The sequence below is a fragment of the Passer domesticus genome, chromosome 2, assembly GCF_036417665.1.
Source record: "Passer domesticus isolate bPasDom1 chromosome 2, bPasDom1.hap1, whole genome shotgun sequence".
Classification (NCBI taxonomy): Eukaryota; Metazoa; Chordata; class Aves; order Passeriformes; family Passeridae; genus Passer; species Passer domesticus.
Genome location: NC_087475.1, coordinates 110,847,225 through 110,868,006, shown reverse-complemented (window position 1 = coordinate 110,868,006; position 20,782 = coordinate 110,847,225). Strand labels below are relative to the sequence as shown.

The following is a 20,782-nucleotide window of genomic DNA, read 5'->3' as shown; positions in this document are numbered from 1 at the left end:
AAGAACATATGTATCATATTTAAAAAGGCATTTTTCAAAATTAATCTCTTAGCCTATAATTTAGTTCTGGACTGCAGATATTTTATTTCTTGGTGTATGCCAGACACTTCTCTGGCATGTTCTAATTCAGTGGCCCTCCCCCATCAGCTCAGTAGTGACTGAGCCAATGCCTCTGAAATGAATGGGGATCATTCCATCAGCCCAGGGTGGCCCTGGCAGCAGTGTGTGCACCATGAGGGCCAGCAGGCTGAGGAGTGCTGGGCTGTAGCCCACATTCATCCATCTGAGCTTCATCGCTTCAGCCAGTCCCATGGCCAAATCAGGATCTATTGGACTTGTGCAATAATATATTGTTTCTTCTCCTACTACTAGTGACAGCATTTATTTTTCCTTCTTCAAAGTCATGATTTGGACTAAAATTGAGCATGTTCCTAAAGCCACAGTGAATGGTCAGAGCTGAGTAATTGCACTGGCACCTAGTACATTTGATGAGTATCAGGATCATGCATTGTTTTCTCAAAGACTGAAAATGATGTTTAGCATATTGTGGACCAAATTTTCCCTGACACTTGGGACACTTAGAAGATTTGAGGACAGAAATGCATAGCAAGTTTTGCAAATGGAAATAACACAGGGTATGAAATTTCATTAGTACTTCTGAGAGACTGATTGTGTACTAGATTTGGGTTTGACTGCTTGGGTGGATTGTGCATTTGTGCATGTCTTGAAAATTCACTTAGATTTTATTCCAAAGGATGGGATTTTTTTTTTTTTTGTAAAATAAGGAATTTAATTTTTGAGGTGAATTAGGGTATGAACTGATTGAGCTGAAATATCACTATTTTCACTCCAGAGATTACTGTGATTATCTTCAGTTGCAGCAGAAAAAAATAGCCCCAAACCAACCACAGCCAGCAACACTTGCATATCTTTCAGATGCTGCATGATGATATTTTAAGAAGGTACACAACCACTAAGTTGTAATTGGCAAAATAATGTTTAACTGAATCAGATGCCATGCTTGGTTACTCTGTCCTGCCTCCCACAGCTGGCAGATGTTGGCGGGGTGTTTGCACCTGCAGAGAGCTGTGTTTTCCAGGGCTGTGTGCCAGCACAGCATCTAAATGCTTCTTCAATGGGCCTGTCTACCCTTAGGATGAAAGACATCTAAGCTGGCCACAGCTGCACCCCAGCTGGCTCTATTTGTGTCATACTGTGGCACAGCAGAGATTTCCCAAAGTGCTCTGAAGCATTGCAGAGGACTGAAACCAGAAGTCTGGTTAATAAGCCTGGTTTCAGAAACTGAATCCAGGTTTATTAAACCTGGCTGGGTATGAGCTGCCTCCAAAGGAAGGTAGAGGTGATACCACTGCACTTTGCTCCCAAATAATTTCTTGTTCTAGTTCAGCACTTAGCCAAGAGACACTTAGGTGAGCTGTCCCTGGAGCAGCTCCAATCAGGCAAGGTTTTCTGAAATCTCTTCCATGCCTTTGGAGAGTGGGCAGGCAGTTTCCAGGGCTGGATCTAGTTCTCATAAGCATGGCAATAAAGCATAGGCTAATGAGCCCCGCTGGGCTTGCACAAGTCAGCCTCTGTGTGAATGGCATGGTCCACTCCAGAGAGAGGGGAAAGGGAGGACTGTGTTGGCACAGATGGTCTTTACAAGAGGGAGGTGGAGGTACAATGTGACACTGAGTATAGAACAGACCACAGAACACTCAGGGGGCTTTCTCCAGAGAGTTCATCAGTGGAAGGAAATTTTTCATGTGTGTGGTGCCACTTGGGTTTGAGTGGAAAGCTCAGACCTCTTAATTTTCAAGCAGACCCCTTCCTGCCTGGTAAGTGTCCTTAGACTTAGAGCACCAAAGGAAGAGCCATGACCCAGCTCTAGAATTTCTGGTCCAGCCCTGCTGGCAGCAAAACCTGGTAGTGTTGCCCAACTGTGCACAACCCCAGCTGAGACTGTGGCTTTACTGGTGTCTATTTCCATCCAGCTTCACTGGATAAAGCTGATTCCAGTTTGCCTATATTGTATATATTCGTTATTGTATATTTATATTTCTGCTTGCCTATATTGTATGTATTGTGTATATTCATATCGTACTGAAATGATGTCTCTGGCTACAGCACAAGAGGTCCCTGTGTGCTATGTTAAGATCCATGCAGGAAACCTGACCTAGGATACTGGAGCGTCCTTGTGTTCAAAGCATGTGACTCAGCCTTGAAGTCTGTGATAAACTTTATATACAAACATATATATATATAATTACCAGAAACATGCATATCAAAACAGTATTGAAGCAAAACTCCTGTAATTCCATAAATAACAACAGAGGAGATAAAATACTTGCTTTTTGAAACCTCATTCTGGTGCAGGAAAGGAACCTGTGTATCGGTTTCTCGAGGTCAGGATTGAAGGCTTTTGAGATGATATTTCATGTTCAGACTCAGGTGTTTATTATTTCTTACCAATGAAACACTCTCACAACCATGAGTTCTGCAGCCTTTCATTAGCAAGGCTAATGAAAAAATTGCCAACTATCTCTTGTTAAAAGGTCTTTTAAGACTAAACTATCCAATTAAGAAAGGACACCTAGAATATTTTCCCTTTTAACCCAATAACTGATCCCTGGAAGCCTGCAATGCGGACTTTTCTGTCCAACTACAAAACATCACCCAAACCCATGAAGAAGAAGGAAGAAAAAGGTAAAGAAGAACAACCTGCCTCCACCCTAAAACCTCCATCTTGCTTCATATTTATTTATATTTTCTAAAACCCCAAACTTTTAAGTTTTCCACCCTGTGATATTACACACTTCTAACCAACTACACGCCCGTAATCCCAGTGCTATCAATTAATTTTGGAAGCCTGTTCCATGGCCTCAGGTCAAATGCAGTGCTCTCTTGTGGGTCTGTGCCTTTAAGCACAGAAAGTTTAAAGGATTCCAACACCTGTGGACAATTGTTCTTTTTTGCTAAGCATCCTTGCTGGCTACTTCAATGTTAGCATTAGTTAGTCAGGTTGCTGATATGGTTTTAACTGATACAGTTACTGATAGTTTAGTTTTACAGTTTTCCTTAAAATAATATGGTGGACTTGCAGATGTGGACTTCTGAAGTTCTCAGAAGTTGCTGTTATGGGTTCCTTCAATGGCAGGAGCATTGCATAGTGATGATTGCAGCCTTTTTAATTAAACCCCCCCCCCCCCAAACTACAAACCTAAACAAACAGTGGGGAATGTTTTTAAATGCAGCTATAAAAACCTTGCTGGCAAGAATTTTGGCATGCCTTTATATATTGGCTTCAGTTTTTGGTTTCTTGCCATTTTCCCTGAGGTCCAGGTTTTCTCTGAAAGTTTCTAACACAGGACAAACAAGTCCCTGCAGCCAAAGACATTTCAAAACTAAAAAATATCCTGTGCAATCAGTCAGGTCATCCAGTTTCAAAATCCAGTCTTGTTTATCTTATGTGGTGGGTCTGAGGTGAAGTACCAGTCACATTGATTTTGGCACAGTTTAGATGCAACCTGAGTGGAAGGCACATTTAAAACTGTGATGTGAGATTCACTCGTACTACTCTGAGATTAAAAAAAATTGACTTTCCTAAAGTCCAGATGTAATTAAGAAACTCACGTGGCTCTAATCTGAAATCAACCAAAATCTTCAACAGCAGCACAAGCGATCCTGGAATGTAGCCTAGGATACACTGAGGATATGATGGTGCTCTTCCAGTCCCTGCCTTCTTTCCTTTGGCACCGGCATGTTTTACAGCTGACAGCCCTGGAACTTGTTTTATGTGAAATGTTTCAGGGAAATCATTAGAAAATAGATCAAAACAGAATTCAAAGAAATCTGAGGGGTTAGAGAAAAGTGCTGAATTTCTTGCAATCCTTACCTTGAATTCATCAAATCTGTGGAGGCAGGTCATTTAGGATAAAAAAGCCACTTCAGGTCACAGCAATATGCATTTTGACAGCATGCTTGTGTATCAAAATTGCCAAAAATCCCCCAGTGTTTTCCTTGAGGGTGGTAGAGAAGATTTTGAGATCCAGTGACTTCATTAATAGTGCTCCATCCGTTCTTTTGACTCAGTGAAGTTTCTCTGGCATACAGGCTCACTTGGTTAATGAGATATGACACTTGGCATGCTACTAATAAGAAGGAGAAATGGGAAAAAATGTATGCATCACTTCTGAAATGTTGCTGCAGGCCCCTTTTCTGTGCATCGGGTATATATTTCTAATCTTTTGTTTTGCAGATTAAGGTGCCAGAAATGTGGGAGTCATCACCAGTTAGTTATTTTCATAAAGAAGATGCTGAAAATCTATGTAATTACAGACCAATTTCAAATTTATTCTCCGCAGTTGAATTATTTCAATGTCTTTTTTATAGTCAAAATGAACAAATTTAGTTTACAAATATTTTATTACCATTAGGGTAACTTGATTTCTATTATCATCATTTTACAACTGTAGTATTATTAAAAGAGACAAATGACTCTGTAGCCAATTGTTCTTCTGAATAAAAGTAATTTTGTTTGGTGATTTATTTCTTCTGCCAACCTTTGATCTAATGAGAGGCAGCAGATTTTATTTGGCCTTTTTTTTTTTTACTTTGGCATGTGACAGCTTTGCCTTAGTGACAAGAAACGATTAATTTTCAAGTGAGGCAGCTGGAAATTTTGCTCTAATGAAAGATTTGGCATTTGGCATGGCAACATTCAGGGGTCCTACAGCAGGCACTGGCAGTGGCCTTACCTGTGTATTTCTACATTTACATCACTCTTTAGCAACAACAAAGAGATGCAACAGCTTTTTCCCCCTTTGTCTGTAGGTCTGTGAGAGGATGGCCTGAAGCCCTGGGGATTTCAGCACTTAACATTTTTGCTGACCCCTGACTTCATTCAGTCCGTGATCGAGACTTTTCTGGCAGTGCCATCCAGTGGGATCTACAGTGACTTCAGTTTTAGGTACCAACCTCCCAATATGCTCCTCAAATTCTCCCTTCCAGCCCTGTACTCCTTCCCAGAGGCTTCATGCTGGCTGCTGCCTCCATGTCCTTTCAGGCAGGTGTTGATGTTGAAGGTGGCACCAGCTGCTCCTCTCCCTTAATTGACACTGAGCTGAAGTCGGACTTGAAGAGTTGGCTGAGGTTGTTTGTTTGTGATGAATGTTTTCCTCAATCCAACTGCTCACACATGCTGGGGACAGCTGGTGTTTCCCACCTGAAACTGTGGAAGTGAGCCCAGCCCTGGAGTCACTCCCCAGATGATGACATGACTTTAAAATCCTCCATAGGCAGGTCCCTGTGTGGACTTCACTCAGCTGAACTGGAGGGACTTCTGTTACTCCATGCTTGTAATCTTTCCCTCTTTCTCATGTAAGTGGACTTGCAAAACCCTGTAATCACTCTTGACCTATCAGTCAATGTCAGATAGCAGTTACTCTTTAAGATCATAAGGCCAATATAGATCTGAAATGCCAAAATCTTAATGTGAGAGAAAAGTGGTAAACATTTGCTATTTGCTTCTCTGAAATATCTGGCATCAATTACAAGCCCGGCTGAAGGATGCATGCTGGTTTTGGACAGTTTACAATTCAGACTCCTTGATTATTTGTTCCTACAGACAGCCAACTGCATTTACTTGTTTCTCCCCTCTTTAAAACACTAAGTAGAAATGCTTGGAGGCTTTTTTACTAAAAACTGGTGACATTAATTTTCTAAAAATGATGTTACAAAAACATATGATCCTTTATTTGAAGTATGCATTTCTTTAAAGGATACTGCAAAGGCCAGCCAGTAGAAATTGCTTTGAGCACCCTGGTCTAGTAGAAGGTGTCCCTGCCCATGGCAGCGGGGTTGGAACTAGATGATTTTAAGGTGCCTTCCAACAAAAACATTTTTTTGATTTTAGGAAATGCTGTAAGTGATTATTCTTTTCAGTATTTTAGTCATTTAGATGAATCTGTTTTAAAACAATTTATTTAGTTTGATCTCATATGTTTTATAAAACTTTGACTACCTGAAAATTGTGTAACTTAAAAACAGGAAGAAAAGAAGGAAGAAGGAGATTGTGAGTGGAGAGAGAAAATAGCATGGCTTGGTGAAATCATTCCAGGTGTCTTGCTGCCATGGATCAGGCTAGAGGCAGTCATGGCTCTGTCATGGCAGAAAAGTCACAGTGAAGAGCTTTAGGGACATGCCAAAACCACTGCCCTTTCCCAGAGGTGGCCTCAGTGAGCATTCGAGTGGGAGCCCTGATCACCACATCTGGAGATGCTGGAACTCCCAGGCAGGTGCTTTTCATGGACAGAAGGTAAGGAGGGAGGTAGAGGCAGCTGGTGCCCTTCCTGCCAGGGAGCAGCAGGGGCAGCACATCAGCAGCCAGAGCTGCATCCCGTGCTAGACAAACACTGAGAGTCATAGGCTGGCCAAGAGCTTTGGTGAGCCTGTGGCATTGAGGTAGGTGTGAGGTCAGGCCAGGAAGGGCAGCTCCCAGGCAGGTCATAGGACAGGCTCAGTGTAATGTGCCTAGGATGAGGAACAGCATCAGGTGCCTGAGATTAAATGAAATGTGTGAGCACTGATAGGAGAAACACTTGCATTTGAGGAATTGCTCTTTGAGCCCAGCATTGGCTACATGTGGATGTCCCTGTTTGGTTGAGGATATTTAAGTTTGGTGTGTTATATTGCCATTGTATTATTTCCTTAGCATTTCTTTTAAGGAAGCATGATTTTTTCTCCTGCCCTCCTGGGACCTTCTCATAAAGCCTTTGTAAAAAAGGATAATTCCTTTGCCTCCCTTGGCAAGCCAAAATCTGAATTTCTGATTTTGGGATGTGGTCACTGCTGTTTGTTTTATGCTGACATTTTTATTCAGTTCCTGGATTTAGAGATCCTCCCTGATTTAGTCTGTGAATCTCTTTGGTATTACAGACATAACCCTGATTCAGATTTACTGGAATAGCTAAAGAGACTTCTCCCTCTTCTTTTTATCAGTATATATACTGTGGATTCCAGCATTATGGAGGGTACTTATATGGTTGCAGAGTTTCCTGTTAGGTCAGGACTCCATTCACCCCTCTCTGCATATTGCTCTAGCAGTAGATGCTTCGGATTAGATCCAAGTGAAATTAATTCCCCACTAACTCACATGGCTTAGGGAGGGTGTTTTGGGAGTCCAGCTGCCTCTGGCTCATCCATTCTTGACCTTCTAAACACCACTGCTGTGTGCTCCTGCAGAGCTCAGCAGGTGTCATGAAAACGATCCTGCTTTTGCTAGAGCTGGGCGTTGGAGCTGATTAATTGCATTGTGTTTAAGCATTAAAATTTTGGCAGAAATTTTCTTTCTGCCACCAAACAATTGTTCACAAATGTTTCCATTATTCAGCCACCTGTAATGCATGCCTATCAAAGGAAGAGCAGTCTTATTAATAATTACTGTCAGCCGTGTGCAGTGATGCAGTCACTTTGCAGCATTCACTCTTGGGGTAATTCCAGTCCAATGGTGTATTTCAAATGTCAGCTTGATGTTCCTGTTGTAAAGAGGAATGTTTTATTACAGGAAAATAAAATTTACTTGTAATCCTGGTCTACAGGTGATAAAGGATGACCAGGATTTTAGATTCCATCTCAGTGTTTGTTAGACTTACCCTTTTTTTAGTTATTTTTTTTTTGAGATCCCTGAATAGGCTGGGGTGATTTCTCCATTTCTGGGACTAGCCTAGGCTAGTCATGTAGTTTGAAAGCCACTGGAGTAAAGATAGAGCCTATTTATTAAATTATTTTTCATAGGAGTAAATAAGTCTCTGCAGTGCTCTGCACTGTTCTGTTAGACTAAGGTGGTAAATGCATGGGGATTAATGAGCCCTTTTCCTGCCTGTTTGTGGTCTCAGGGAGATGGCTGAGGGCAGGTCTTTGGGGCCACAGGTGCACTCATTGTCCTATCTGTGTGAGTCCCTAACAGAGGTTAGGGACTCTGGCAGTGCTTTGATCTTCTATGGGACACTTTTTTCCTTGGTGGCTCTCACTGCCCTGTGTTACAGGGCACTGGAAAGCTGAAATGTCCCTGGCAGAAGCATCCTTCATCCTGGCACCTCCCAGGATGCCTACACTGTAAAATTTTATCTTAACCTCTGAATTTTCTTGCTTTTACTCTTTTGATTCTCGCCTCCATGCCCTTTAGAGGCGGGGATTGAGTGAGCAGCTGTGTGGGCTTTAGTTGCTGTCTGGTGCTGAACCAGGACAGATAGGTCTGCTCTCCTGCCCTTCCAGGCAGCCACTGCCTGCCCCTGCCCTGGGGCTGAAGGGATGGGGCAGGGGGTGAGAGGCCAGGACAGCCTCCCAGCTGGGGGATAGGACAGGGCTGCTGCAGCTGTGGGGAGATCTGTGTTAGGGTTAGAGAGCTGTTCCCAAAAGCATGGAAGCATTGAACTCAGGAAAGGCTTGTATGTTGGGAGCAGTGATGTTCAAATTTTATATGCAAAGGTTTTTCATTGCATTACTGAGCCTCACGGACCCCTGAGGTTAGATGTTATGAGCTGAAGGATAGAATTCTTATAGAAAAAGATTAAGCATCATTCTCTGCACACCACAGGGGGCTTGCTTGTGCATTGGGATCAGCTTGTTCAAATTTCTAAGCCCCTTGCCGTGTGGTTGGGCTTCCTGGGTTGCAAAATTAGTGGTGTATTAGGGGGAGCATCTGCTGACACCCACACTGTTGATACAGGCAGACAAAGGGACCAGCGTGAGCTGGTATCATGTTATTCATGCTTGGATATTTGTATGCCATGGAGTTCTGCTACAATGACTTTTATTTAGCTCTCCCCTGAATAATGTTGGCCATTGAGCTTCATCAGTGCTTTTGGTTCTAAGCCCAAATGGCAGTAAAACCTATTGCTGCTAAAACTTACTTATAACCACGTCTGCAAGAACAGTTTATTAAATCTTGTGGTTTATTCAGGTTGAGCAATTCTCAATGTTTCTCACAGTGACAGGAGTGTCATTTTTGTGTTTGGCATCTTCTTTCTGTTTTTCATTTGTTGGTTTACTTGCTTAATAAATATCACATTTTATCCAGAAATAGCTCATATTACCAATTTACCTACTCTTGGGTTTTTTTCTGTAGTATATCTTGGTAAAACTCCAGGGCAGAGGGGTGTTCAGGCTGCTGTGGAATGAGCCTGAATAACTTTGACAGACCTTGAAATGCATCTGTATGGATTAGATTACCTCAGAAGTAAGAGGAAATTTATATTTACTGGAAGGTATCAGCCATTTCTTACTACTTTTGCTAGCACTGAGAAAAGTGTTTAGGGTAGCACTTTGGAAAGTATACAATTAATATTACAGGGGCAGTCTCAGGGCTGAGAGATCACAAAACTGGTGTGTTGTATAACTTACACTAAAATCTCACTTTGAGAAGTCACCATTTAAAAATGCTCTTACTCAACACATCTGCTACCTCTGTGCAGAGTTGTATCTGCTGACTTCAGTCACAAAAATGAGTTCTTACCTACTTTTTATTCCCATCAGTCCTGCAGAGCCGACACAGCTGAGGAGTGTGGTTCAGCTCTGGAGGACTGACAGCCAAATTAAACTCCCCACAGGTGCTCTGATACAGCCACACCACAGCCAGAGGAGTCAAACTGGCAGAGAGGAGTTGAGAAGAGACCAGGGCTGCAGAAGAGCAGAGATTAAAGCAGCCACTTCAAATCAAACATTTTAGCTTTCCAGTCTAAAATAAAAATGTCCAGATATGTAGGGTGAAAAGAGGGGTGGTGTTGTTGCTTCCAGTGTAAGATCATTTGCCTTTTCCATTTCAGTTAAATTTAGTTTTCCCCTTGATATTTAAATGATGTTTGGCTGTGGAGGAAGAGTTAATGCTAAGTGATGTTAATGCTGGCCTTTCCTTGTACCAACCTTTTTAGAAAGTCTTGTCTTAGCATAGATTTTGATGTCTGCAATGCTTTTCAAACTCCAATATTCCTGTAGCTTTTCCTATTTTTGAAGAGAAAACACACATATTGTTTCTTGATTTTATTTCTCTCATGAATACTTGTGAAATACTGACATCAGCATTGTGATTGGTTTTGGGCAATATTGTCAAAGAGAGATGCTAAAATATCACGAGCCAGACCTCCCTAAACCCACTGATACTTCCTTGAAAATGTAATGTATTGGCTGCCTGGGATGCAGCATGCCATGAGACATGGCTTTTCCCAAAGGAAGGGGCCCTAAGAGGATGGGATGGCCAGAAAGTAAGAGAGATGCTTTCAAGGAAAGAGAGAAGGTATTCAAACCTGTTAGTGTACTATTTTTTTTTTTTTTTTTTTTAATTTCCTATTTCACCTTCTCATTTAGAGGGCAGCTTGGAAAGGACATTTTGGGACAGCTTGTATTGAGCTCTTTCAACATGACCTGAAGTACCACTGCTAACAGAGAGGAGGGAGGAAAAAACTCTCCTTGTACAGGATAATTGCTGCATTTCCATGAGCTCTATTTCCTCTTTTCTGTCCCTGATGGAGGTCCCCTGACTAGAGAGAGCTCCCATGAGGGAAAGGAAAATACTCTGGTCGGGGAAATGATAGCACAGTGTTCAGGGCACTGGGATGCAAATGTCTGTCATGGCCATCCCATGGTCCCAGGAATATCTAATTCCATAGATATATATATATGTGTGTGGGTGTGGGTAAATTTCATCTCAAGTGTGTTTGTTTCCAAAACCTCACACTTGAGTGCCTGAGAACTAAGTGCCAGCAAGGCAGGACTTTCTGCTCCCAGCAGCAGCCAGCTCTGGGTGCCCAGCTCTCCTGTTCCAGGCTGTCCTTCCTGAAGGCATGCACTTTTGGAAGGCAGCTGATAAAAGCACACACACTGAGCTCCCATGCAAAGTAATTCCAGATATGATGAGCCTATTGTATATAAGAATAGACCTTTAAGGCATGTGGGAAAGAAACCTTTTTTGATCTCCTATCTCTTCAGAACACTTCATGTTGTTGCCTCTGTCTCTTTACTCAAATTCTGATGGTTGTTTTTTTTTTTTTTTTTTTTTTTCAATCTGGCTCGTGCATGGCATATTTAAAAAAGGAAAAAAAAAGTTTGAGGACCAATTTTCCAGAACAGATTAGTGATGGGGGGAGCAGTAGAGGAAGGGACTGCTGTGAAAGGCCAATGTGTGCATGTGAGGCAATGTTCTTCTGGAAGGTCACACAGTACCAAATTTTGCACATACTGCTTCAGATGTTGGAGACAAGTCCAAATGAAAGAAACTGAACTCTGTTGCAGAGAAAGTATGGTCAAGCCACATTCCGAAAACAGAAAGCTAATTCCCACAGGCATTACTGAGAAAGTGAGCTAACACCAGATTTAGGGTTGCACAGACTAACACTTGAAAATTTTTCCTGCTTTTTGTTTCTCTTCTTTGATTCTAATTCTTCCATGAAGGTGTGGTTAAGTAAGAGGTGTAAATCCTCCCTGTCCTGGAAACAAAATGATATTTTGATCTTGCACCTGATTCCAGGCAAAAATAGAATCCACTTGGTGGGGGGCGGGGGGGTGGATGTCGGCACGACTGGCATCTCTCAAATGACTTCGCTCTCATCCCAAATTTTGCTCTGAAAAAGATGAGGCTGCAGCCTTAATATGTACAAACTGCAAAGCTGTAGGGCTCCCCTGTGTCTCAAAATCATTTGCAGCACATTTTTCAGTAGATTTGGAAAAAAATCATCACATTTCAGGAGGGTCTTCTTTTGATGAGCTGAAGGGAGGGGGACTAACCCTGGGTCGTGAAATTTTTAATGCAGAGCAAAAATTAGCATATGCACCAAATAAATTGGAAGAATAAAACTATTTCTGGTTTAGCACTGTACAGGCTGAGAGCTTGGGAATTAACGAAGCCTGGCTCTCTGTGGGCCTCTCTTGGCTGACAGAATTTTTAATTGAATTTTATCCTAAAGCAGCGGTACAAGGTTACCCATTGGACACCATGAAGTCTGCTCAGGAGAATACTGTGAGGAGAGATGTTCAGATGGAGAGATGTCCATTTGAAATAAAAACTGGAGCCATGTAGATGTGCTCAATAAAGCACAAACTGTGGAGCTTGCAGAGTTTGGGTGACTGCAACATTTTTCTCTGTGGACTCCCCACCTCAGTGTGCTCTTTGGGGGATGGGAGCTGTGGCTCTCTTGTTTCCACAGCGTTCTAAGCAATGTAGTGCCTTGAGACTTCAACCTGGCATGAGTTTGGTAGGCATTAATGTCTGGGATCAAAAAGTCTTTATAATGACATTCAGCACTGGATTCACATGTGAAAAGCTGGCTAAAAGACAGAGTAGTTTCATGTTTGATGTGTTTTGTTGATGTTTTCTGCTCTCTGTGTGTCTTCCCTCCATCCCTCCCTCCCTCCCTCTTTTAGGGCTTGTTACTGGAGGATGGTGGTAGGAACAAAATCTCTGCAGTGAAGTACAGGGGAGCACCATGAAGAGAGTAACTTTTAAAATCACAGTGACTGCTGTCTCCCAGCACATGCCCTGGGCTGTGATCAGACAGGAGGTTTTGGATCTTACACCGGGCACTGAAGGGTAGAGTGTGCCACACTCGTCATGCTGGAAAATCAGGAGCAGGAGAAGCTGCTGGGAAGTGTGCTGGGCTGAAACAGCTCAACATGGCAGTGCAGCCCCATTTGGCCTCTGCAAAATTTGGAGGTTTTTTTTCTGGTAATTTGTGTCTCTGATCTTGTCCTGGCCTTAAAAATAGCGTCACTGAGTGTGGCTGCAACGTGATTCAGCCACAGGAGGGTGATTTAAAGTGAGGATCAGGGACCTTAACTCAAGACTTACTTACTCATATCAGCTTGCAAAGCTGCCTTTCAGTTATTTTTATGTCATTCTTACATACTTTATTATTCACTGCCACATTCAGTTTAATGTAGGGTGACCAGATGCCCCAGCATGACTCAAACAGTCTTTATCCTTAATTAAATGTCCTCTATGAATCTGTTTTTCCTTTCAGGTTTCTGATGTCCCAGAAATTTAATAAAGTTTTCACTTTTCTGTTATTAGCAAACATTGTTTCACATCTGGCTTTACAGTTTTATTATACAGTCAGTTGTAGAGCTTAAAATTGCATTATAAGGCTCCCTTGAATACTCTGCTTTAATATATGCTCCCTTCTGTAGCACAATGTTTCTAAAGCTTGTGCTATTACACAGTGATAATGCAAAATTTTACATTTTACAATCATCAACTGTAAAAATAAAACTGTAAAAGTTTGTAATTTACAAGGCTATAGATGACATCTGCAGATCTTAGGGGTTTAAAAATGTATTGGTTCAGTTTCCCATATATATCAGTCTGAGATGGAATCTATTAGGCTCTGCACACACACAGCATATTGCTGCCACTTACACTCAATGCTGTTGTGTCTTTGAGGGTGAACATAAAAACAAAAGATGGGAAAAATAGGAGTATGGACTCTGTTAACTACAGCAGAGGTTTCCTAAATATGCCAAGTCATGGGGGTTCAGTAGACATAAAATGTCAGCAGAAACAGGCCAAAATCTTGCAGTCACCTATGGATATGCTCTAAATTTATGCATCTGAATTGTGGTGATTTTAATGAAAGTGTTTTTGGATGCCATGATAAGGATGTGCATGAGAGTTTACAGGGATGAATGAAAAGTGATAGTTATCTTAGGGCCAGAAATTAATTGCACATAAATGTAAGCAACAATGAATTGATCTGTGAATTACTTGCAAGATATTTAGTCAGTCTTGCAAAATCAAATGTGTGATCGGAAGAACAGGCTACCCTCAAAAATGTGCTTTAGCCAGAGAGGGGTAGGAAGGAGACAGAGAGAATAATATCAGAGCTCATGGCTAAAACACAAATAGCTGATCCAGACCAAATTGTGCCATTGGAACGATTGGAATTGCTATTACTCCGTGTGGTTAGCTGAGATCACTTGCTGGCGTGGTCTGCTTTGAGACAGCAGGTACAGCCACAGTGGGCAGGGAAAGCTGGAGCTGTCCAGCTCCTGGCATGAGCTGCTCTCCCTTCTCCAGTGGAATCTGGGATGCTGAGCCTGGGCGAGAGTGCGGGCCCCCAGCTGGTGAAGTGAGAGGGAGCAGCACTGCTGGAGGACCAGGTGTGCCCCTGTTTAGCCTGGGACTTCACCCACCACAGAAACGAGTGAGAATATTTCCTCAGGCAGTGATGTTTTGAGAACGGTAATCTCACGGCAGCTACTCAGAAATGGCTTGCAGGGAGTGGCATGGTCTTCATCTCACAAAAAGGGATTTTCTGAGAAGGAGGAAGGGAGGTAGGGTAGCTACCACAGTTCCTAGCTGCCTTGTGAGGATGATGGTGCATGTAAATGTGAGCTTCTATGCTCTAGAAAATTATTTTTGAGAAGATGAATGCTTTTAATATTTCTTTAATCATGGAAGAAAGAGCAAAGAAGAAAGCTGTTATGAGACACATCTGACTGTTGCAGTTATAAAGAGCAACGCTATCATTTGCTCAGATCAACATTACTATAGATACATTGTAATTTGAAAGAAAAAAACCTAACAAACTAAAAAGACCTCCTATTTTTTTTTAACTTGATATGAAGATGCTTTCAGAAAGGTAAATCTGGGTACACTACAGCAAAACTGTACTGTACTGGTGGGAGAGTGTTTGGAGAAAAAAGCAGGGAAGTCTTGGAGTGTAAAATCAATGAAGAATTGCAATATGACTCAGATTGTTTTGCACTCAGTCCTAAGTGCACATTTACAGTCTGGAAAAAGGTCTGATATCTGATCAGCAAAGGTTGGGGAGTATTATTGATTTTCAAACATTCTTGAAAGAAACACTTTTTCCAAATACTGATCAAGTAAATATATTCTGGACAGAGCAAATGTGTGTTCATTTGATTAAAAAGGCATCAATTTTTCATTATTCCAGTTTTAGAAATCACCATATTTCCATTAGTACATATCTCTGTATACCAGGACAGGGTGATTGATTGGACACATGTTCATCGAAGCCAAAATAGCGCATTTCAAACCTATTTATTGCCCTGCAAAGCAATTGCATTGTAACGCATTTTGTTTTCTCTCCTGTGGTCTCCCAGGCTGTGGGGCTTAGTGCTGTTAAAACAATAGACACATTCATTTAACTGAGTAGGTGCTTGCAAGTAAATGTATGGCATCATTATCATTAGCTTCAGTTCCATCAACAGGGTGTCATTATCGCATTTAACTTAATTAGTATGGAAGCTCTCTTAAAGAATGCTTCATAGAGAGGGATGTTGTAAATGCATTCTTGACTTCTAGTAAATAAACCAATAGGCTAATGCACAGTGAAGAATTTATAAAATAGCTGCTGGAGAGGAAGGCAGGCGGAGGAACACGTGCGCTGCTGCTCAGGGCAGGGAGGTGGCAGGGGAGCGGCAGAGACAAGCTCACCCACCAGCTGCTTATCAGGAATGTGTTGTGGCACAGCATCAGCTCTTCAGGTGTGCTCTGCAGTAGATGCACAGGTTCAGGAGGTGTGTGCAGCTAGGGAATTCAGCTCCTGAGCACGCTCATCCCACTGTGCTTCTGGGTGTGGGAAGGCAGCAGCCATTTCTGAACTGCCAGGGCACATGCAAAGGCGAAACTTGCACTGTTTGCTCTTACTGTGTTTTTGTAACATAAACAACCCATCTACAGCTATGGAAAACATAAAAGAATCTGTTTCAAGATATTGGCCTCCCTGGCTGATCAATATAGCCTCCTCCTTCCCCTGGTCGGCTCCTGAAATCATGTCTCAGCATTCCGTGAGGAATTACAGCTGCACTGTGTGCACATCTGCCTGTGACATACTTTGGATGGGTTTTTTCCACTGCAAGTATACACAGATGAGCTGTCTAATGAACAATTAAAAAGATGGCTGAACACTAGAAGTTAATTGTATCCCTTACCCAGCTGAACAAGCACGGTTCCTTCCACCCAATACCCTCCTTTCTTACTTGCAGACCTTAGGAGAGCCTTTGAATTTTTCCTTGCTTTTTCAAAATGCTGCACCTGAATGCTAGCCTCATCCACTCCCAGTTAGGCACAAGCACTCATAATGTTCAAAACAAACACAGCAGCTCCCTTTTTCTTCCTTACATTTCAAAGGAAAGAAAGGCACTATGGTCATGCTCTGGGTGAATAAGAATTTGTGTGGCTGTTTGGCCTTTCTTCCATAATAATCTATTGATCAGGTTTCACAAAGAAGTTGGGGGTATTTACTTCCTGCAACTTGCCAGGCAATGAGTAGATGGAAAGTCTCAGACTGAGCTCAACCCTAATTAGACTCTAGGGAGTGAACAGGCCAGGGGAAGAAGCAGGAATAAAGATTAGAAGTGTCACAAATGTGGGAAAAGCTTCAGCTGGAGTTCCTGTGAGAATGGATCTGCTGGAACCGTGGCTTTGTTAATTTAGCAGTTCAGCTAACCCAAATACATTCTGCTGTTTGAGTGCTTATTGTTCAAATGAGCATCAGTTACCCAGATTTTTCTTACAATTCTTTGGCCCAGAATTTTATTTTTTTGTTTCTTATTTTTAAATTTTTTTTTTTTTTTAGTCAGAGATTAGCTGTTCTTTCTTAATCATGGAAAGCCTAAAGAAAATAAAGAAGTCACAGCACAAGTATGCAAACTGACATCTCTGACAAGGAATGATAAGAAAAGGAAAAATTTTTCTGCAGGCTGCCTCAATGGGACACTCTCAAATTTGCTTCCCACATTAAGTAGAATATCAATAATTTATCATCTTCCCAAGGAGTCCTAAAATAACTTCAAATGAATAAAAAGTTTGCAATCTACCTCTCTGCCAAGAGAGGCAATTTTGTAACACGTGTTTGATTGGAGGCTCAAATTAAGTCAACCAGGACTGCTGTGGACAGAGGCAACCCAGCCCTTAGTGCTCAACTTGTCTACACACCTGGGCACCTGCCTCAGTGCACAAATCAGCTACAGGAGATCCCTGAGAGGGGCAGTGACTCCAGGAATGACATTTCAGTGTGTCAACAAGGATATGCTGAAGTTTTCTGGAGGAGGTCAGCTCAAAGAAAACTAAAGCTGGAGAAAAAGTAATTAATCAGGACTAATTTTTTGTTATTATTGTTGATATTATTATTCTTACATTTCACAGATTCCAGACATTGAAAGATAACTTGTCATACTTCACAGTAGTAGGAGGTCTATGATTCAATGGACTTAACAGCAAAGCTATAGGCAAGCATTGGACAGAGTTTCTGTCTGATTGATTGTAATGGAAAATATATGAGAACACTTTTGATTGAGATTATGAGAAGCAGGGAGAAAAATTTGGGACATTGGGTCAAATTGTTGCCAGAAAAAAAAAGTCCAGCAAGAATTGGAAGAAACATCAGAAAAACTTGAATCTAATTGTCTTAATCTTCTAAGACAGATAGGGAAATGCATCGGAAGATGCTGAAGATTTTTTATTGTTTTGATCAAGAACAACAGGAGGGAACATTTTTATGCTGTCATAGCTGGCTAAACTCACAGCCCCTAAGGCAATTCTTTTTTACTGTTCAGTTGTATTGTACAGATCACATGCTCATGAAAAGTGAACTGTCAAAGCAGGTATTGAACAAAAGCACAGTTCCTTGGATAAACTGGCCTTGAACCTTTGTCATAGACAAAATAGGTACATCTGAAGTATTTGAGATATGAAGCCCCTGGTGGGGCCCAGGTGGACTACAGCAGAATGACAAATATCTGAGGAACTTGAACAGTTTCAGAAAGAGTCTGTGGCTGTGCTACCTGCACTACAGGTATGGATTTACTTAATTGAGACAGATCTTGAATTCTTAATCCTAAATTATTTGCCTAGAGCTCTATCCTCCATCCTTATTTGCCCAGAACTCTTACGTCCCCCTCTCAGAGAGAGATAGGTTAAACCAACTTGAAAAAGAAGGTACATGCTCTTTCTGATGGGAGAATTAATGAAATTATTTTGAACACAATATGAGGAAATATTGGTGTTTGTTTTCTCTGATTAAAAGTAGTGCCTTAGGAATCATAGATGAACATGCAGTCAGAATGCCAGGGGAATAAATAGTGAGTGTGTGTTTCTAAGCTTGCATCCAAATGCACTGCTGTGACTTGATTTGCAGTAGGCATTTTGTCCATTGTGCAGCACTGCACTGCAAGCCATGGAGTTTTCAGGTGTTAACTTGGTCGTGGTAGGACTCCTCCTCGTTTCTCAGTTTTGAAAAAAGCACATTGAATGTGATGGGGAGAAAGTTTGTTGCAAAACTGTGTAGAAGCAGGCCACAGAGTTCAAAGAAATTGTCTTGCCCTATTCCTTTTGGGTTTTGCAGGTGTGCTGGGTCCCTGACAGACCTCAGCTCATCCTCTGCTTGCTTTTTCTGCTCTGAGAACAATAACGAGCCTGCGTGTCAGCTCGCAGCCGCTCCTGCACACAGACCTCTGGCTGGATGGCAATTCTGTGTGCATGTGCCCACGATGTAAACTGAGTTTAGGCAGTAGTGGTGGGTCTTGTCAGGAGGGCCTCAGTCCAGTGCTGCTGTTTTATGGAATGTGACCATTTCTTATCTTTATACAGAACTCTCTGTGAGGCACCTTCCCACACTTGCAAGAGTAAATACGTGCTGAGGGTTGTGATTTGCTAAGTGTTTAATGCCCATTTTTCTTCTTATTTGTGCAAAAGCTAAGGGATCCTCTGGCTATTTTTACTATTCCAAAAATATGTCTTGCTAGGTCAGCTGGATTAAGCTGGCATGCATCTGGACCAGACTGCATTAAAGCAATTTTTCCTCTTCTCATTACCTGAACTCATTCATTCACAGCTTGGTACTGAGAGTGCTGTTCTGAATACACATTACTTGGGTCATCTTCCCCTCAGCCCTCTGAGGTACAGAGTGAAGAGCTTTAGATTTATAATTCAGCATTAGATTTACCATTCCGCAAAGTCAGAAATAAAATTCAGGGGAGAATAAATGGCTAACTCAAGTACCACACATAAAGACAAAGAAAACAAATAAATCCCTTTATTTGGGGAAGCAATTTTACCTTTTCCCCCTCTCCAGCTCCATGTATCCTGCCTCTTTCCTTTTCACTGTCCATGGAGAAAATATATTTTGTCTCCACAGCCCAATAGGAAGGGTTCCTCAAATTTATTTACACTGAAAAAGGCAATTGTTGCACTGGTTAGCTTTATAGGAATGGCAAGTTCTGCAAGGACCAAAATTATGCAAACTGCATGTTATATCCACAGCTTCATTGCTAGTGAACAATATATCCAAGTTAAATTCACAGTATGTCCATTTTGCAAAGGCACAAAATTCAGAGCATTAAATAATAAATAAGGACCTTGCACATGTTGGGAGGTGACTTTTAAACTATAGCAAATTATGATAACCAATTCAATCAAGGAAACACACATGTTCTAAGGGAAAATGTATTAGCAAATTAATTCATTGTGATGAAACAAAATTCCTTATGAAAAGACAAATCAAAATGAGAATGATATTTTTCCTTCTGCATGTGTTTGCTCCCTGTATTTATATTTGGTGTTTTAGAATGCATGCAAATTATGGAAACAAGGTTACATGGCAGCAGTGTGCAAAGTGGTTGTTGACCCAGCAGCTCTGAGAGGTTCATCCTCCCAGAATGTCTGGCAGGCTTCATAATACGCCTTGGGAACTGAAGAACCTGCTCGACAGCTGGAAGTGATACAAGATACTCAAAAAACTCAAAAGCGTGCTCTTTCGACCCCACAGGAAACTTCCAGGCTCTCAAGTCTGATGACTGTTCCTGGTACAAAGGAGAGCTCACGTGAAAATGTTTGAGAGCTTTGTAGCACTGCGTCTACATCCTGAGCTGGCTCCTGAGATAAATAGAGAGCTAATGAAGATTTTGGAGGGCTAACACAGTATGCTCTCCACAGCTCCTGCCTCCTGGGAGGGAAGTGTGTGCTGCACCTGCTGGAGCTGTCTGGAAGTGTTGCTGCACGTGGGCTTTACTACAGCAACACTGCTGATGGCATTGTGTGAATAACTACCTGCAGCATGCATAGCTCTGCTAAACACAACCAAGGTGCCACTGGCCATCCATCCTCAGGCTGTCCTGAAGGAATAAAGTGGCACAAGTAGGTAAGGATACTGGTGGAGCCCCTTCTAGTCAGCTCAGTAGACAGCTGAAATATAATAAAAAGATGGTACTTGGTACATGGTTTGTTTTCTGCAGTTTCCCTTTGTTCCTTTTGTAGAAATCTTAGAGAAACTTCAGCTGTTTCTATACAGTAAAGAAGATCATGCTTTAGCTAAAAGGTCTTTGCAGTTAGTGGTTGTTTTTTCAGGGAGGAAAAAACATGCCCTGCTGGGAATTAATAACACTGGCTACTGCAGGAACATATGGTCACTTCTAATGGTTGTATTTGTTATTAATGAAGTGATAAAGAGCTGACTTCACTGATTTACTTTAGAAGAATCATAAAGTCCAACAAGATTTAAGATTGGCTGGTTAGCTCTCTTAGAGACTAATATGTAGTCAATTTTAGGAGCAAATGTGTTTTAATCAGAGAGGAGAAGAAATCACTTATATTATAAAGCTACGGGAGATTAATTTTCTGGTCTTTAGATACAGAGTTCCTTGGAGCAAGCAGTTATATTGATGCACTACAGGTCAAAAATTAAATAGTTTTAGATCTGGATATGAAACTTTACAGCAGAGTACTGTCCCATGAAATATTGTTTCACTCCATGTTTTTGCACAGGTATCC

The 20,782-nt window shown here is 41.6% G+C and overlaps 3 long non-coding RNA genes across 5 annotated transcripts in view; 2 read left to right on the top strand and 1 right to left on the bottom strand.

The window, feature by feature from the left end:
• LOC135294837 (uncharacterized) overlaps nt 1-20,127 on the top strand; it is a 50,872-nt gene extending 30,745 nt beyond the window's left edge. For all 3 annotated transcript variants that reach the window (XR_010356855.1, XR_010356856.1, XR_010356857.1), the window contains exon 6: nt 19,782-20,127. This is a non-coding gene — a long non-coding RNA (uncharacterized LOC135294837). The remainder of the gene's footprint in view (nt 1-19,781) is intronic.
• On the top strand, nt 2,631-5,230 carry LOC135295603 (uncharacterized). Its single transcript, XR_010357728.1, has 3 exons — nt 2,631-2,706; nt 4,834-4,969; nt 5,066-5,230. It is a non-coding gene; the product is annotated as an uncharacterized LOC135295603 (long non-coding RNA).
• LOC135295602 (uncharacterized) lies at nt 3,241-5,184 on the bottom strand. Its single transcript, XR_010357727.1, has 3 exons — nt 4,978-5,184; nt 3,896-4,151; nt 3,241-3,786 (listed from the first exon to the last, which is right to left on the bottom strand). It is a non-coding gene; the product is annotated as an uncharacterized LOC135295602 (long non-coding RNA).
• Nucleotides 20,128-20,782: the final 655 nt, after the last annotated feature.